At 51.4% G+C, this 17,269-nt stretch overlaps 1 protein-coding gene across 1 annotated transcript in view; it reads right to left on the minus strand.

The window, feature by feature from the left end:
* The window catches only part of PLXNA4 (plexin A4), a 587,111-nt gene that overhangs the window by 519,329 nt on the left and 50,513 nt on the right, over positions 1 to 17,269 (minus strand). The window lies entirely within an intron of this gene.

The following is a 17,269-nucleotide window of genomic DNA, read 5'->3' on the forward strand; positions in this document are numbered from 1 at the left end:
AGCTGGTTTCATGTGTAGGAGGGGGGAAACAAACCCAGTTCACCAGATTAGCCTCTGCCACTAATGTGGAGGAGTGGGGAATCAAACCCAGTTCTCCAGACCAGAGTCCACCTCTCCAAACCACCGCTCTTAACCACTACACCTCACTGGCTCTCACATTCCTACATGGGTTTTAACTACCTACACAGGTTGCCAACCTCCAGGCAGGGCTGGAAGTTCTCGCTGAATTAAAACTGATCTCCAGACTACAGAGATCAGTTCCCCTGTAGAGGGTGGTGTGAGGGTCTCTGTCTTTGTGTCTCTGCTTTCCATCACCTGCGGTGTTATCAGTGAACTCGTAAAAGCAGTTCACACCTTCTGGTCTCAGGCGCCAGGCCTGATGGCCCATGTATCTTCCCCCCCGCTGTTCTTCCTGCCAGTACTCCCTCAGGCCGGTGCGGCCTTGAAAGTGTGATAGCCGCACCAGACTGCCTGGGATCCGTCTGATGTTTTGTATTATGCCAAGCTTGTAACTTCCCATAACAACAAGTGTGAACCCCAGTGCCCCAGTGCCCTGGAGTCAATATATTCTGTAAACCCGTATAGCCCCTCACTTGCAACTTTCTACCTGTGCCTGTCTCATCTCCTGAAGGCTTCAATAAATCTATTGTTTCTGTATCAACGTCTGAGCAACTGATTTGGAGAAGCAAACTCAGAGAGGGGGGATCTCTCACATTAAGTTGCAAGTCCTTGCCTCTCGGACTGCAGCTGTACCGCTTTGGACAGAATGTCAGCCGACGAGGACACTACCCCTATCCCCGATGCCCCCAAGGAACCGGACGAGCCGGAGAAGCCGGACCCGAAGGAGGAGGGAGCCAAGCCAAAGAAACCGATGGGTCGCGCCCCCGACCAAGATCGGGACGGACGTCCCCGGGGGCTTACCTATTGGCTGGACTCTCCCAAGGGCTGGTCGCTCTCGCGGACTGCGGCGAAAGATCGCCGGTTGGCCTTCCCCAGCACGGGACTCGAAGGGGACCCGGCCCGCAAAGAGGCCCTCATGGAGGAAGAACGAAAGCAGTGGCAGGAAGACCGCCGGGCTATGCAGGAGCAGATGGAGACCATGCAACGCGTAATGGGTGAGATGGCCACGGCCCTAGATGCGCTAAAGTTGCAACCTCCGGCCGGTGCTCCCCCAGACGGGGCGCCGGTAGTTCCGCCCGCAACCCCTGCCCCCCCGGCCCGTCGGGACCTGAAAGTCACGTATGACGGGTCGGGGGACCAGTTGACCTTTTTTATGGTCCAAGTAGACATTTTTATGCGGGAACAAGGCCGAACCTTCGTTTCTGAGGAGTCCCGGGTACAGTACGTGGCTTCCTTACTGCAAGGAGAGGCGGCTGCCTGGATGGTGTTGCAGTATGAACTCCGCTCGCCGGTGCTGCGAACCCTGGACGAGTTCATGGTAGCACTCCGAAACCGTTTTGAGGACCCGACTCTGGGTGAGCGGGCTAAAGCCTCCCTGATGCAACTGCGCCAAGGGACTAAGTCGGTGGCGCAGTATGCAAGTGAGTTCCAGTCACTGGCTAGCCGAATTCTGGACTGGAGTGAAGCTACCTTGGTACAATGTTTCAGGGAGGGTCTCAACCCAGACCTCCAACATTGGGCCTTCATGCAAGGGAACCCCCCGGACGTGGAAGGTTGGGTTCGCCATGCTTCTGACATCGAGAATCGCAAACAACTCCTGAACTTGTCCAAGCAACGGCTTGGGCGAGACCCCAGGCCCCGAAGTGACCGTGGCCGGGAACTCCGGCAAGGGGGTGGCGGGGGTCTCTCGGCCGCGGAACGCCGCAAGCGGTTCGAGGCCGGCGTCTGCCTGATCTGCGGGGGAAAGGGTCACTTTGCATCGCAATGCCCCTCTCGCTCAGGCCGTCCGACCCCCCCCCGCCAAACCCAGGCCGAGCCGGCGAAACCGGCCGCCGACAGCCAGCCTCGCCGCAGAAGTGGACCTCTGAGCCGGCGCTCCGGCGCACCCTCCGCTCTCCACGCGCGCCCCCAGGATGGGGCATCCGACTCTACGGTCCCATCGGGGTCCCGGATTACAAATACCGTCTTTGATTCGGACGGCTCCCCGGAGCCCACCACCCCGTCCCCCTCTTCCAGCGAGGAGGAAGAGTGGGAACAGCCGGCAAAAAACGCCGTCGGTCTGCTGTAGAGGGGGCTCCGCAGCAGACCGTCCCCATCGTTGTGCAAGGAGCTCCACAGATGGTAAGCGCCCAAGAGGACAATGTATTTGTGCGTGTTCATCTGTCCCTACCCAAAGGGGGTCCCCCGTTAGAGGTCCCCGCGTTGGTCGACTCGGGGTGTGCCCGCACCATGATAAATGAGGAAACTGCCAAGAAGTTGGGTGTCCGGCGCAAGCGGCTTCCGGGACCCCTCCGTTTTTCCCAAATGGACGGGAGTGACTTTAAACGGGGCCCTGTGACCCACAGAACTGCAGCCGTGATTATGTCCGTGGGGGAACATTGGGAACGGTTGTATTTCACCATCGCCCCTATTGTAACCCCTGTGGTGTTAGGGATGAACTGGTTAAGGGGACACAATCCCTCCATTGATTGGGTTAAACGGGTGCTTTCCTTCCCCGAAAACCCCTGTGGGTTGCATGACAAGGAACGGGTGCTCAGAACTCCAGCCGCCGCACTGGTAGGGTCCCCCGCCCCAGGCTCTCCTCAATTACCCTCCGAGTACTCGCAATTTACTGATGTTTTCGATGTTAGAGAGTGCGACGAACTGCCTCCCCACAGAGAAACGGACTGTGCAATCGAGATTGTAGGGGAAGGCAAACTGTCTAAGGGAAAGGTTTACCCCATGAGCCCTAGTGAAAAGACTGTATTGCGAGACTATCTGGATGTCAATCTGGCGAGGGGTTTCATACGCCCCTCCAAGGCTCCTTATTCAGCCCCAGCTTTCTTTGTAAAGAAAAAGACGGGAGATTTAAGACTGTGTATTGACTTTCGCAGACTGAACGCAGTCACCCAGTCTAATGCTTACCCCCTCCCTCTTATTCCTGACCTTCTAGCACAATTAAAGGAGGGGCGAATCTTCACCAAACTGGACTTGGTAGAAGCCTACCACCGCATTCGCATCAAAGAAGGAGACGAACCCAAAACGGCCTTTTCCAGTTGTTTTGGGATGTTTGAGTACCTGGTCATGCCGTTCGGACTTTCGGGGGCTCCGAGTGTCTTTATGCAATTAATTAATGAAGTTTTGCATGATTTACTGTTTCGGGGGGTGGTGGTATTTCTCGATGACATTCTTATTTACTCTGAGACCATGGAAGAACATGTGCGCCTAGTGCGAGAAGTGCTCCAGCGGCTGCGGGAGCACAAACTGTATGCTAAGGTGTCCAAATGTGAGTTCCACCAACCTTCTATTACATTTCTGGGGTATGTGATTTCCCACCAAGGGTTGGAAATGGACCCCGCCAAGGTCCAGGCGGTGCGGGACTGGGAAACCCCCACTACCCGCCGCCAACTTCAACAGTTTTTGGGGTTTGCCAACTTTTACCGGAATTTCATTCCCAACTTTGCCCAAGTTGCGCTTCCCCTCACTGCCCTGTTGCGTACCAAGGATAGGGGGGCTAGCGCCGCACTCCCCTCAGCCCGTCTGCAATGGTCTCCCCAGTGCCAGCAGGCTTTTGAACGTTTAAAGCTGCTTTTTTCATCCGAACCCGTTTTGGCTCACCCGGATTGCACCAAACCCTTCGTGGTGCAGGTGGATGCCTCGGATGTAGCCATGGGCGGGGCCCTATTGCAGAGGGATGAGGGGGGACGGTTGAGGCCATGCGCCTACTTCTCCAAGAAGTTTTCCCAGTCCGAAATCAACTGGGCCATTTGGGAGAAGGAGGCAGCAGCGGTCAAACATGCCCTTACCATATGGAGACACTTCTTGGAGGGGGCCGAGCAGCCGTTCGAAGTGTGTACAGATCACAAGAATCTTGAGGCTCTCAAGGGAGCTAGAAAACTCAATGCCAAACAAATTCGGTGGGCCCAATTTTTTGCAAAGTTCCGGTTCACCCTCAAACATGTCCCTGGCAAAGAAAATGCCCTAGCTGATGCTTTGTCACGACTTCCCCAGTATCGCAACGATTTCGATCGCCCCGTCGACTCCCTGTTCACTCCCGAACAGCGAGGGGAAGTCCCTGGCTTGGCCGTCACCACCCGGTCCCAAGCCCGCCAACCAGAGACCCCCCCTACGCTCAAGGGTATCCCGGAAGCATTCCAACAGCGACTCCGGGACGCCTCCTTACAGGAGGAGGAGCACCATCTCCTCCCCACTGGCCTGGAACGGACCAACACTTGGTGGGTGCAAGGGGGGAAACTATATGTCCCATCTTCCCTTCGCAAAGAAGTATTGGGACTTGTACATGGGGCCAGGCTGGCGGGTCATTTTGGTTTCGTAAAAACGCTTCACCTAGTTCGAAGGCAATTCTGGTGGCCCGGTATGAGATCCGATGTAGAATTGTATGTGCGCAGCTGCCCCACCTGCGCCACAGCCAAGAAACGGATGGGAAAACCCCCGGGGCTCCTCAAACCGCTTGAGAACCCCTCCCGTCCCTGGGAAGTCATCGCCATGGATTTTATCACCGACCTACCTCCAAGTCGGGGGAAAACGGTCCTCTGGGTTATCACTGACCTCTTTTCCAAACAGGTTCATTTCGTTCCATGTGCAGGTCTTCCTTCAGCCCAGGGCTTAGCTAAACTGTTCATCACGCACGTCCTCAGGCTACACTCGATCCCGAGGAAGGTCCTCTCGGACCGGGGGGTCCAGTTTGTTGCCAAGTTCTGGCGGGCTTTCCTAAAGTTAATGGGAGTGGAGGAACAGGGCCTTTCTTCCGCCTATCACCCCCAAACGGATGGTCAAACGGAACGAGTAAATGCGGTAGTAGAATGTTATTTGCGTTGCTATGTAAATTTCCACCAGGACGACTGGGTCGACCTGCTGCCATTTGCCGAATATGCGTACAACAATGCGCCCCATTCCTCTACCGGCTTTAGTCCCTTCCAAGTTATATACGGGACGGATTTTGGCCCTTTCGGTTCTGCCCCCGTTTCGCCAGAGCTCCAGTCTACCCCTGATCTGCAGGAGTGGATTCAGGTGGTTAAATCCACCTGGCCATGGTTGCTCAAAAATTTGGAAAGGGCAAAAAGCAAGTACAAGGAACAAGCAGACAAACACCGGTCTCCGGGATGGGAACTCAAGGTGGGGGAGCAAGTCTATCTGTCCACCAAAAACCTCCGCTCTCTTCGCCCCTGCAAAAAACTGAGCGACCGTTATGTAGGACCTTTCCCCATTACCAGGGTGATCAACGAGGTTACCGTGGAACTGAGTCTCCCTAAGACTCTCAAGGGGGTTCATCCAGTCTTCCATATAAGCCTCCTCAAACCTTATGTAGCAGCTCCCCAGTTCCACCCCCCTCCCGCTCATGAGATTCCTACCGTAGTAGGAGGGGATACCCATTTGGAAATATCCAAGGTTTTAGATTCCAAATGGAAGAAAGGGAAACTGTTTTACTTTGTTCGCTGGAAAAACCTTGGCTCCGCTCATGACGAATGGGTGGCCGCACCCCACATGGCAGCTCCTCGCTTGGTCCGAGAATTCCACCTCGCTTATCCCGATAAGCCTCGTCCTCTCGGAGGGGGGCCTTAAGGGGGGCAGAATGTGAGGGTCTCTGTCTTTGTGTCTCTGCTTTCCATCACCTGCGGTGTTATCAGTGAACTCGTAAAAGCAGTTCACACCTTCTGGTCTCAGGCGCCAGGCCTGATGGCCCATGTATCTTCCCCCCCGCTGTTCTTCCTGCCAGTACTCCCTCAGGCCGGTGCGGCCTTGAAAGTGTGATAGCCGCACCAGACTGCCTGGGATCCGTCTGATGTTTTGTATTATGCCAAGCTTGTAACTTCCCATAACAACAAGTGTGAACCCCAGTGCCCCAGTGCCCTGGAGTCAATATATTCTGTAAACCCGTATAGCCCCTCACTTGCAACTTTCTACCTGTGCCTGTCTCATCTCCTGAAGGCTTCAATAAATCTATTGTTTCTGTATCAACGTCTGAGCAACTGATTTGGAGAAGCAAACTCAGAGAGGGGGGATCTCTATGGCATCAAATCCCTGCCGAACTCCATTCCTTCCCAGACTCCTTCCCCAAATCTTCAAGAATTTCCCAATCCAGAGTTGACAACTCTATCAACCCAAGAGAAATTGACTACAGCCAGCGTGGTGCTGTGGTTAAGAGCAGCAGCATCTAGTCCGAAGGAACAGGTTTGTTTCCTCACTCCTACACATGAAGCCTGCTGGGAGATCCTGGGCAAGTCAAAGCTCTCTCTCTCACCCCCACCTACCTCACCAGGTGCGTGTGGTGGGGAGGGGAAGGGAAGGTTAGTGTGAGCCTCCTTAAGACTCCTAAAAGGTAGGAAAAAAATCAGGGTATAAAAACCAACACTTCTTCTTCTAGATCAGAACCAAGGGTCCATTCCAATGGAGACGTTTTGTTTCCATCAGTGACCAGTCAGACGCTTCTTGAAGTAAATTACGCTTTCTACAAAGCAGCGTTTCCTTTTGTACAAGCAAAGGGCGTCCTTTTCTAACACAGATGAACAGTCCAACACTAAGCAGAGTAACACCCTCTTAAGTCCACTGAACTCATTGGATTTATTCTGTTTAGGACGGCACTGGGAGAGCCAGTGTGGTGTAGTGGTTAAGAGCAGTGGTTTGGAGCAGTGGACTCTGATCTGGAGAACCGGGTTTGATTCCCCACTCCTCCACGTGAGCGGCAGAGGCTGATCTGGTGAGCCGGGTTGGTTTCCCCACTCCTACACATGAAGCCAGCTGGATGACTTTGGGCTAGTCACACTTTCTCACCTACCTCACAGGGTGTCTGTTGTGGGGAGGGGAAGGGGAAGCGATTGTAAGCCGGTTTGATTCTGCCTTAAGTGGTAGAGAAAGTCAGCATACAAAAACCAACTCTTCTTCTTCATAGAATCACAGAGTTGGAAGGGACCACCAGGGTCATCTAGTCCAACCCCCTGCACAATGCAGGAAATTCTGAACTACCTCCCACCCACACCCCTAGTGACCCATACTTCATGCTCAGAAGATGGCCAAGGTGTCCTCCCTCTCAAGATCTGCCTAAGATCATAGAATCAGCTTTGCTGAATGATGGCCATCTCGCCTCTTCTTCATCCTGGGTAAAAAAAACTGGAAGGAATGTTAAAAGATCCATCCAGCTGCTCCAACTTTTTCACAGATCAAGTTGGCCTAATTCAGTCTGGCCAATTATCTGCTGTACCTGTTGAGAAAGATGCCAGTACGTTTTTGCACCTGCCCTTTTCAGTTCCCCGCAGCTTGCAAGTACATCTTAATGTCCAATCATGGCCCTTCTGGCTTCGGTTTCCCTCTGTTGCGGTCACATTCAGTTCCCCTGAAATTTTGCACCGCGGCAAGACAATGTGTGACCCTGACGTCCAAGTTCACCTCCACCGCATGTCACCTGAGAAAGACATGGGTCTCTTTCCGATCCCGACTCTCTGCGATACCCACACGTGCGCGAACAAACTAAAGCCAGGTGCGGTGGGAAAGCTGGCAGGAAGACAGTCTTTCCTGAAGAGCAATTAGCATAATTATTATTTTGTTTTGCAAGCAGAATTGTGACTCAGGCTCCTGAGTGTCACAGTGTGCTTGTGACGGCGGCGCTAGATAAAACTCATCCACGACAGCTTCACAGAAAGTTCAGTGGCCACGTTAGAATAATAGAATCATAGAGTTGGAAGGGACAATGCAGGAAATTCACAACTAGCTCCCACACACACACACACACCCAGTGACCCACTACTCCACGCCAAGTTGGCCAAGGTGCCCTCCCTCTCATGATCTGCCTAAGGTCACAGAATCAGCATTGCTGACAGATGGCCATCTAGCCTCTGCTTAAAATCCTCCAGGGAAGGAGTGGTCATCACAGCCACTTCCTGTGCCTCTCCACCACTCAGCTCAAGAACTTAAGAAGAGTCCTGCTGGAACACACCAGTGGTCCATCTAGTCCAGCATCCTAAGAACACAAGAAAAGCCCCGCTGGATCAGACCAGTGGTCCATCCAGTCCAGCATCCTTAGAACATAAGAAGAGCCCTGCTGGATCAGACCAGTGGTCCATCCAGTCCAGCATCCTAAGAACATAAGAGCCCCGTTGGATCAGACCAGTGGTCCATCCAGTCCAGCATCCTTAGAACATAAGAAGAGCCCCGCTGGATCAGACCAGTGGTCCATCTAGTCCAGCATCCTAAGAACATAAGAAGAGCCCCGTTGGATCAGACCAGTGGTCCATCTAGTCCAGCATCCTAAGAACATAAGAAGAGCCCCGTTGGATCAGACCAGTGGTCCATCTAGTCCAGCATCCTAAGAACATAAGAAGAGCCCCGTTGGATCAGACCAGTGGTCCATCCAGTCCAGCATCCTAAGAACATAAGAAGAGCCCCGTTGGATCAGACCAGTGGTCCATCTAGTCCAGCATCCTAAGAACATAAGAAGAGCCCCGTTGGATCAGACCAGTGGTCCATCTAGTCCAGCATCCTAAGAACATAAGAAGAGCCCCGTTGGATCAGACCAGTGGTCCATCCAGTCCAGCATCCTTAGAACATAAGAAGAGCCCTGCTGGATCAGACCAGTGGTCCATCCAGTCCAGCATCCTAAGAACATAAGAGCCCCGTTGGATCAGACCAGTGGTCCATCCAGTCCAGCATCCTTAGAACATAAGAAGAGCCCCGCTGGATCAGACCAGTGGTCCATCTAGTCCAGCATCCTAAGAACATAAGAAGAGCCCCGTTGGATCAGACCAGTGGTCCATCCAGTCCAGCATCCTAAGAACATAAGAAGAGCCCTGCTGGATCAGACCAGTGGTCCATCTAGTCCAGCATCCTGGCTCACACAGTGGCCAACAGCAGGGCACAGAGGCCAAGGCCTTCCCCTGATGTTTCCTCCCGGCACCGGGAGTCAGAGGTTTTTACTGCCTCTGAACATGAAGGATCCCTTCAGTCACCAGGGCTAGTGATTGTTGGCTGCAGTTAAGTTTTTAGCTAGTTTAGGTAAATGGGGGAGGACCTCAGCAGGGTACAAGGCCATAGAGGTCACCCTCCGAAGCAGCCATATTCAGCGGGCACCAGAAAAGGTGTCAGCGGCCGCCCGGCACCCAGGGGCACCACGTTTGGGACCCCTGCTCCAGGGGAACTGAACTCTGTTGTCTGGAGATCAGTTGTCATTTCTGGAGATCTCCAGGCCTTGCCGAGAGTTTGGCAACCGTATCTCCAGGCTGTGGGAAAAGAGGAAATTGTGCAAAGCAGTTTGTCCCATTTAACTGGCCACTTTCCAAAGCATTACAGCTTAACGCGTCGCTGTGCCGTGACTTCTGGGTTTTCTGCTTGACCCTGCTCAGACAACATGCCCATTCAGGGTGCACCAGGGCCCGGGGCGGCTGACTGGTGCTATTGTGTCTGAGATATTTCGGGCAAAATCCCTCTCTGGAATCTATATTAGGCCTGTCCTGTGTGCGATTCTCCCCCCCAACCCCCCAGGATAGACTTTCTCACCCAGATCAGGCGGATGTTCCTAATCGGTCTGTCTTGCGGGCGAACATGGCCCGATTCTTTTCGTTCCTCCTCGCCAATCTTCCTTCTCAACCAGAGTTTTTTTCCCCCTTGGCAGCTATGAGTAATTTTTTGCCGTATAATTCGTGACGGATTAGTTTTAGTTGGGAAGGAGTTGATTTTTAGATTTTGTGTCTAGAGACTGCTGCTAGGGACCCCGGCTGTGTGGTTCAGTGGGTTTGGTCACACGTGGCCTACCCCGGCTGCCTCCTGCACGCTCCCCTGTGCAGTTGTTGGCATGCCGCTGATAGCCAAACCTGACCTCGCATTGCCTCTCCGTTACGTCGCTTTGCCACTTCGCGAGCCGAAGGGAATGGGTTACATAACAAGCTCTCCTTTTCAAACCCACGAAGGAAAAGAAAGGGAATCTAAGAGCTGAAGAGCTAGAAGCCAAGTATTGGGGGACTTATTCACCAAGCAAGTAGGATGCTATTTAAAGCCCGGCTGGTTTGGGGGGTGGGATGCGGCAGGAGCAAGCCGCACAATCATCATTTTGTCCGGCGATGCGGTAATGGGTTCAGCCGGAGTCAACTTCAATCCTGACGCCAAATCCCTCGCAGGCCCAGGGCTACAACATCTGGAAGGCAGGGCGGGTGAGAACCCTTGCTTGTCTTCACAAGCTTTCTTGTACTTTGTTAAACAGAAACAACACCCACACGCCGCAGTCTTCGCGGGAGCCGTTGCTTAAGGCTAGGGATGCAACCGAGGAGCTGTGATTTTTGTTTGTTTTGGTTCGGGAGAGTCACGAGAACGCATTTCAGATCTACGGCTGTGGCTTAAACGGGCGAAACTGAGCAACTGCAGCTGTTTACAGATGTGTTCGTCACTGGCAAACAGATTTTATTATTTTGGCAAGAATGTCTGCTTTTATTTGGAGCCTCAAGAAGGGACTGGGAAAGGTGGGGGGGCTCTCCCAGACATTACCCAGAACCTCAAGGATGGTAGATCAATTTTCTCACCATTTTCTGAGCCTTCCTAAAGTTAGCTCAAGATCTGGGAGAATGCCTACGCTTGCTAGGCTTGGGAAAGGGATGGGAAGATCTACCCTAGTAGATGGTCGTGGAAAGTGCAGTCAAGTCACAGATGACTTATGGCGAGCCGGTAGGGTTTTCAAGGCACGAGATGAACAGAGGTGGTTTGCCATTGCCTGCCTCTGCATAGTCTTCCTTGGTTGTCTGCCTTCCAAGTACTGGCCCTGCTTAGCTTCTGAGATCTGATGAGATAGGGCTAGCCAGTGTGGTGTAGTGGTTAAGAGCAGTGGTTTGGAGCGGTGGATTCTGATCTGGAGAACTGGGATTGATTCCCCGCTCCTCCTCATGAGCTGCGGGGGCTAATCTGGTGAACCGGGTTTGATTCCCCACTCCTTCACATGAGTGGTGGACGCTAACCTGGTGAACTGGGTTGGCTTCTCCACTCCTTCACCTGAAGCCAGCTGGGTGACCTTGGGCTAGTCGCAGTTCTCTTAGAGCTCTCTCAGTCCCACCTACCTTACAGAGTGTATGTTGTGGGGAGGGAAGGGAAGGTGATTGTAAGCTAGTTTGATTCTTCCTTAAGTGGTAGAGAAAGTCAGCATATAAAAACCAACTCTTCTTCTTCTAGCATGGGCAATCAAGGATAGGGTCCTAGTTGATAGTTCAATGAAAATGTCAACCCAGTGTGGTGCAGCAGTGAAAAAGGCAACCTCTACATTGGGGATTATTAAGAAAGGGGCTGAAAATAAAACAGCCAATACAGGTTGAGTTTCCCTTATTCGGACACCCCATATCTGGACTGACCCAAAACCCGGACTCTTTGAGCCGGCATCCAGGCTGATCCGTGCCGCCTGGAACAGGGTTCAGAGGAGACAGGAAAGAGGAAGGAGGATGGGAAAGGGGGGGAAGGGAAGCCAGCTTCCAGGGAGGAGGAGATTACCACTGGCATGCCTGCTAGAAGCTGCTTCACTCTCTCTGCTGCAAGCTCAGGACCAGATATTCCAAAATGTTCAAAAATATGGAAAGATCCAAAATACAGACCACTTCTGGTCCCAAGCAGTCCAGATAAAAGATGCATGTGTGTTAAGTGCCGTCAAGTTACTTCCTACTCATGGCGACCCAATGAATCACTGTCCTCCAAAACGTCCTATCCTTAACAGCCTTGCTCAGATCTTGCAAATTGAGGGCTGTGGCTTCCTTCATAGAGTCAATCCATCTCTTGTTGGGTCTTCCTCTTTTCCTGCTGCCTTCCACTTTTCCTAGCATGACTGTCTTTTCCAGTGACTGTTGTCGTCTCATGATGTGACCAAAGTACGACAGCCTCAGTTGAGTCATTTTAGCTTCTAGGGTCAGTTCAGGCTTGATTTGATCTATAACGCTGTATTATAATGCCCATTAGAGCTCTATCATGCTACTTTACTCGGAATACTGAGTGCAGTTCTGGTCACATCTGAAAAAGGACTGCTCAGAGATGGAAAAAGGACAGAAGAGGGAAATGAACACACAAAGCTGCCTTATACTGAATCAGACCCTGGGTCCATTGAAGTCAATATTGTCTACTCAGACCGGCCGTGACTCTCCAGGGTCTCAGGCAGAGAGAGGTCTTAGTTTCACATTACCTAGTTGCCTGGTTCCTTTAACTGCAGATGCGGGGATTGAACCAGGGACCTTCTGCATATCAAGCAGATGCTCTACCACTGAGCCACGCCCCGTTCCCAAATCAAGATGGTTAGGGATTTGAAGCACCTTCCATATGAGGAGAGGCTGAAATGTTTGGGACTTTTCAGTTTAGAAAAGAGATGACTAAAAGGGGACATGACAGAGGTTTATCAAATTATGCATGGGTTGGAGAGAATTGCCAAAGAGAACTTTTATCTCCCTCTCCCAAAATACTAGAACTCGGGGGCATCCAGTGAAGCTGATGAGCAGTGGATTTAGGACAGACAAAAGGAAAGACAAAAGAAAAGACGCAAGACTGCTGGGTGATCTTGGGCTAGTCACAGTTCTCTCAGAACTCTCTCAGACCCACCTACCTCACAGGGTGTCTGTTGTGGGGAGAGGAAAGGAAGGCAATTGTAAGCCAGTTTGAGACTCCTTAAAAGGTAGAGAAAAGCAAGGTATAAGAACCAACTCTTCTTCTTCTCCTAAATTGGGCCCAGCTGTGAATTGAAGCCATTTTATTGAAGCACAATGCCTATGACACATTACTCTTTGTTTTGCATGAAACATGTACAGGCTTGGATCCTGCAATCCACAGACACAGGGATCGTGGGATCTCCTCCTTGGATCCATTTGCAATCCCGAGACTTATTCCTGGGGTCGAGGGACTTATTCCTGGGGTCGAGGGACTTGCGAGCAGAACAGCCGCACCGGTTGGGTGGCTGTAGAGCGGCTGGCGAAGGAGGCGAAATTGCTCTTTTCTCTTCCATGAGAAGAACGGCAAAAAAGGGGGCTCTCATTTCCCTTCCTCCAACTGGTGCAGCTGTTATTGCGCATGAGTTCCCCGACCCTGGGAATAAACTTTCCTGGGATCGGAAAGGTCTGCAGGGGGAGGGGTGGGTGGGTGGGGAAGACTTCAGAGCATCCATGCTTTCCTTTGGTTTCTCCAAGCCACAGTGTTCCTCCCACAGATGAGGACCCAAAGCAGGTAGCACCAACATTGAAATCATTGTTATTGATTACTGTGGAATGTAGGTTGTGCCATCAAGTCCCATCCGACTTATGGTGAACCCACAGGGTGTTCAAGGCAAGAGACGTTCAGAGGTGGTTTGCCATTGCCTGCCTTGATGTCACGACCCTGGCATTCCTTGGAGGTCTCCCATCCAAATACTAACCAGGTCAATCCTATTGACTCCCTGGGATTCTATACTAAATGCTTTGGTAGCTATGTGGAGGTGGAAAGCGCTGTCTACGCGCGACTGACCTACGGTGACCTCGTAGTGTTTTCAAGGCAAGAAGAAGAAGAGTTGGTTTTTATATGCCAACTTTCTCTATCACTTAAGGAAGAATCAAACCGGCTGACAATCCCCTTCCCTTCCTCTCCCCACAACAGACACCCTGTGAGGTAGGTGGGGCTGAGAGAGTGTGACTAGCCCAAGGTCACCCAGCTGGATTCATGTGTAGGAGCGGGGAAACAAATCCAGTTTACCAGATTAGCCTCCGCCGCTCATGTGGAGGAGTGGGGAATCAAGCCCGGTTCTCCAGATCAGAGTCCACCACTCCAAACCACCGCTCTTAACCACTACACCACGCTGGCTCTACACAGGTAAATACCACTCCACAGAGGTAGTCTGCCATTGCCTGCCTCTGCACAGCAACCCTGGACTTCCTTGGTGATCTCCCAACCACGCAGTAACCAGAAGCGACCCTGCTTAGCTTCTGAGATCTGGCGAGATCGGGCCAGCCTGTGCCATCCAGGTTAGGGCATTTATTTCCAGCACAGCTCCAAAAAGATCCCAAGCACTTCACAAATCAACCTTTAGCTGAGGAAGAGGGCAACAACCTCCTAATCCACCTGACAACCCCCTAGGTTTGCCAACCTCCCGGCTCAAAACGATCGTCTCCTCGTTGCGAACTCCTCTTCGCCTTTTTGAACTCATCACAATTGGAGACTGACTTTCTTCAAAAATACTCACATGAGACTTTGATTTTCGACCTTGCCAATTTTTGAAACATCATCCTCTTTGTGTAGTCACTTTGTATGTGTATTGTAATATTATTATCATTAAAATACTGTTTTCTCCTTTGCATACTTTATTGCTCCTGTACTGAATTCCTTATCTCCATGATATTAGTACAGTGGTGCCTTTTTCTCCCCCAACCTCCAGGTACTAGCTGGAGATCTCCCGCTATTACAACTGATCTCCAGCTGACAGAGATCAGTACACCTGGAGAAAATGGCCGCTCTGGCAATTGGACTCTATGTCACTGAAGTCCCTCCCCTCCCCAAACCCCGCCCTCCTCAGGCTCCACCCCAAAAACCTCCAGGTATTTCCCAACCAGGAGCTGGCAACACTACATCCCCCCCGCCCCAGCAGGCACTCCCACCTGGAAGCTGGAGTCCTCTTGACTTCCAAACTCCCCCAGGTCTCCTCAAAAAACCAAGGAGTCAGCTCTCAATAAGTTCCTTCTCCTCATGGGAATACAGCCGCCATTTCCAGTTCCCAGTTGCCAAGCCCACCAAAATGGTGGCGGAACTTGTGAGAGGAAGGTCTCTCAGATTTTGGCCAACCTAACCATGCTATTTTGAAAGAGAGCAGAAGCCAGCAAAGAGGGTTATCTCCTCCAGTGCCTGACCTGAGGGGGTGGTGGCAGTGTGGCGACTGTTGCTGCCGCCACCCCAAGGCGGTGAAATGCCATGAGCCACTAGCGGCCTTGAAGCAGTCGCGAGCATGCTTTGTTTTTCTCAGGGACGGCATGTGAGTTGATGTTCCCGGCCTGAAGAAGATTTGTTATAAAGCTGCTACACGGGAGACGTTCTGTTCCGGGAAAATAATGACCCTCCGAATCTTTATTCCCCGCATCAAGTCCTAGATGCAACGTGACTCCGGCAATTCCCAGCGTCTTCCTCCCAGCTGCTGAGCAGACAGCGCAGCACGGCTGAGTTACCAACTTCTCGTTTCGCTGGCTTGACTCGAGCGGTCACAGCTGCCATCCCAGCTCAGCAGCAAAGCGTGCCAACTTGAGGCAGAAGCTGCAGACGCCAGGATTTCGGCCTGAAATTTTCTCCTCTCTCTTTTTCAGCCTGAGCAGGAACCCGCGCTGGTTCCCACGCCTTACAACCATTTGTATGTATGCTGCACTCCATTAGAGCCGCGAACAAAGATGGTTTCAGGAGGGTTAGCCATGTCGGTCTCCAGCAGAACATCTGGATTCGAAGTTCAGCAGAACCTTAGAGACGGACAAGATTTCCAGGGGACGAGCCCTCGACAGTCGGAGCTCCCCCTTTGTCAGATATAAAGCGAGCTTTGACTCTCGAAAGCTCATGCTCTGAAAATATTGTTGTTGCTGTTGTTTTTGGGGTTTTTTAATGTTTTATTTAAACTTATTAAATTATACATGACATTAACATAACACATAACATACATACAAAAACTAACATAGAAATCTAACATAAAATCAAGTGCCCCTCGTTTTACTCTAGGTCTACTATCTGTTAAAAAATATGTCTAAGTTATCCTCACTACAGATCTGTATTTGAGATTGTACTTATTGCTTTCTAAAAGTCTTTCAAAATATTACCTACATTGAAATACATGAACACATGAAGTTGCCTTATACTGAATCAGACCCTTGGTCCATCAAAGTCAGTATTGTCTACTCAGACCGGCAGCGGCTCTCCAGGGTCTCAGGCAGAGGTCTTTCACATCACCTACTTGCCTGGTCCCTTTAACTTGACATGCCGGGGGTTGAACCTGGGATCTTCTGCATGCCAAGCAGATGCTCTGCCACTGAGCCACGGCGCCTCCCCATGAGAAAGAAAGCATTTTAATTATATCTTACTTTTATTTTCATATAAGAACCAACGGGTTGAAATTAAATCAAAAGAGTTTCCGTCTAGACATTAGGAAGAATTTTCTAACAGTTAGAGCGGTTCCTCAGTGGAACAGGCTTCCTTGGGAGGTGGTGAGCTCTCCTTCTCTGGAGGTTTTTAAAAAGAGGTTAGATGGCCATCTGTCAGCAATGCTGATTCTATGACCTTAAGCAGATGAGAGGGAAGGCATCTTGGCCATCTTCTGGTCACTGGGGGTGTGGGGGGTACTCAGCTCTTTCATCTGGAGATCAGTTGTAATTTCTGGAGATCACCAGGCCTTGCCATAGAGTCCAATTGCCAAAGCAGCCATTTTCTCCAGGGGAACTGATCTCTATCTCTATGGAGATCCGTTGTAATAGCAGGAGATTTCATGCTAGTACCTGGAGGTTGGCAACCCTAAAATGCCCCCATGTTCTGGTATTATGAGAGAGGAAGAAAAGCTTTTCCCCGTCTACTCTCTCCATACCAAGCATAATTTTATAGACCTCTATCATGTCTCCCCTTAACCACCAACAGCCCCCAGCAGTTCTCTAGGGTCATGGAAGTCTTTCATACGACCTTTTAACTGAAGGTGCCGGGGATTAAACCCGGAACCCTCTGCATGCCAAGCAGGTACTAAACCCGGAACCCTCTGCATGCCAAGCAGGTACTCTACCACTGAGCCAGGGCTCCTATATGCTGCTTCGGAATACGTCTCCATGGAGCGTCTCAATTATTCCAGTGCTAAAGAATAAACAAAAATATTTTGGATTGGACCCTACAGCTTATCTTCTCCTTGACAGTGGTTTGGAACGGAAACAGCAACAGCTAATCCAGCGCAGTGTGCAGGGAATATCTCTCCTTTGGCTCCAGAGTTAGAAAAGGGGGAAGGGGCCCTCGCTGTAATGGCTGAAATCGCCTGTCTTCTGTACTGGAAAATAGATCCCAAAATCTCTTTCTGAGAATAGCAAGGGGGGGTATTAATAATGACCCGCAATTTGGGTGACTCTGGGCTGGGATATTTATAGGCCTGTTGCTAATTGTTGCACAATGTGCAATTGTACATTGCACACAGCAACCAGTAAGATCAGTTTCTGCTCTGCTCTGCCCCTCCTAGTCTCCC

The sequence above is a fragment of the Euleptes europaea genome, chromosome 3, assembly GCF_029931775.1.
Source record: "Euleptes europaea isolate rEulEur1 chromosome 3, rEulEur1.hap1, whole genome shotgun sequence".
Taxonomy (NCBI): Eukaryota; Metazoa; Chordata; class Lepidosauria; order Squamata; family Sphaerodactylidae; genus Euleptes; species Euleptes europaea.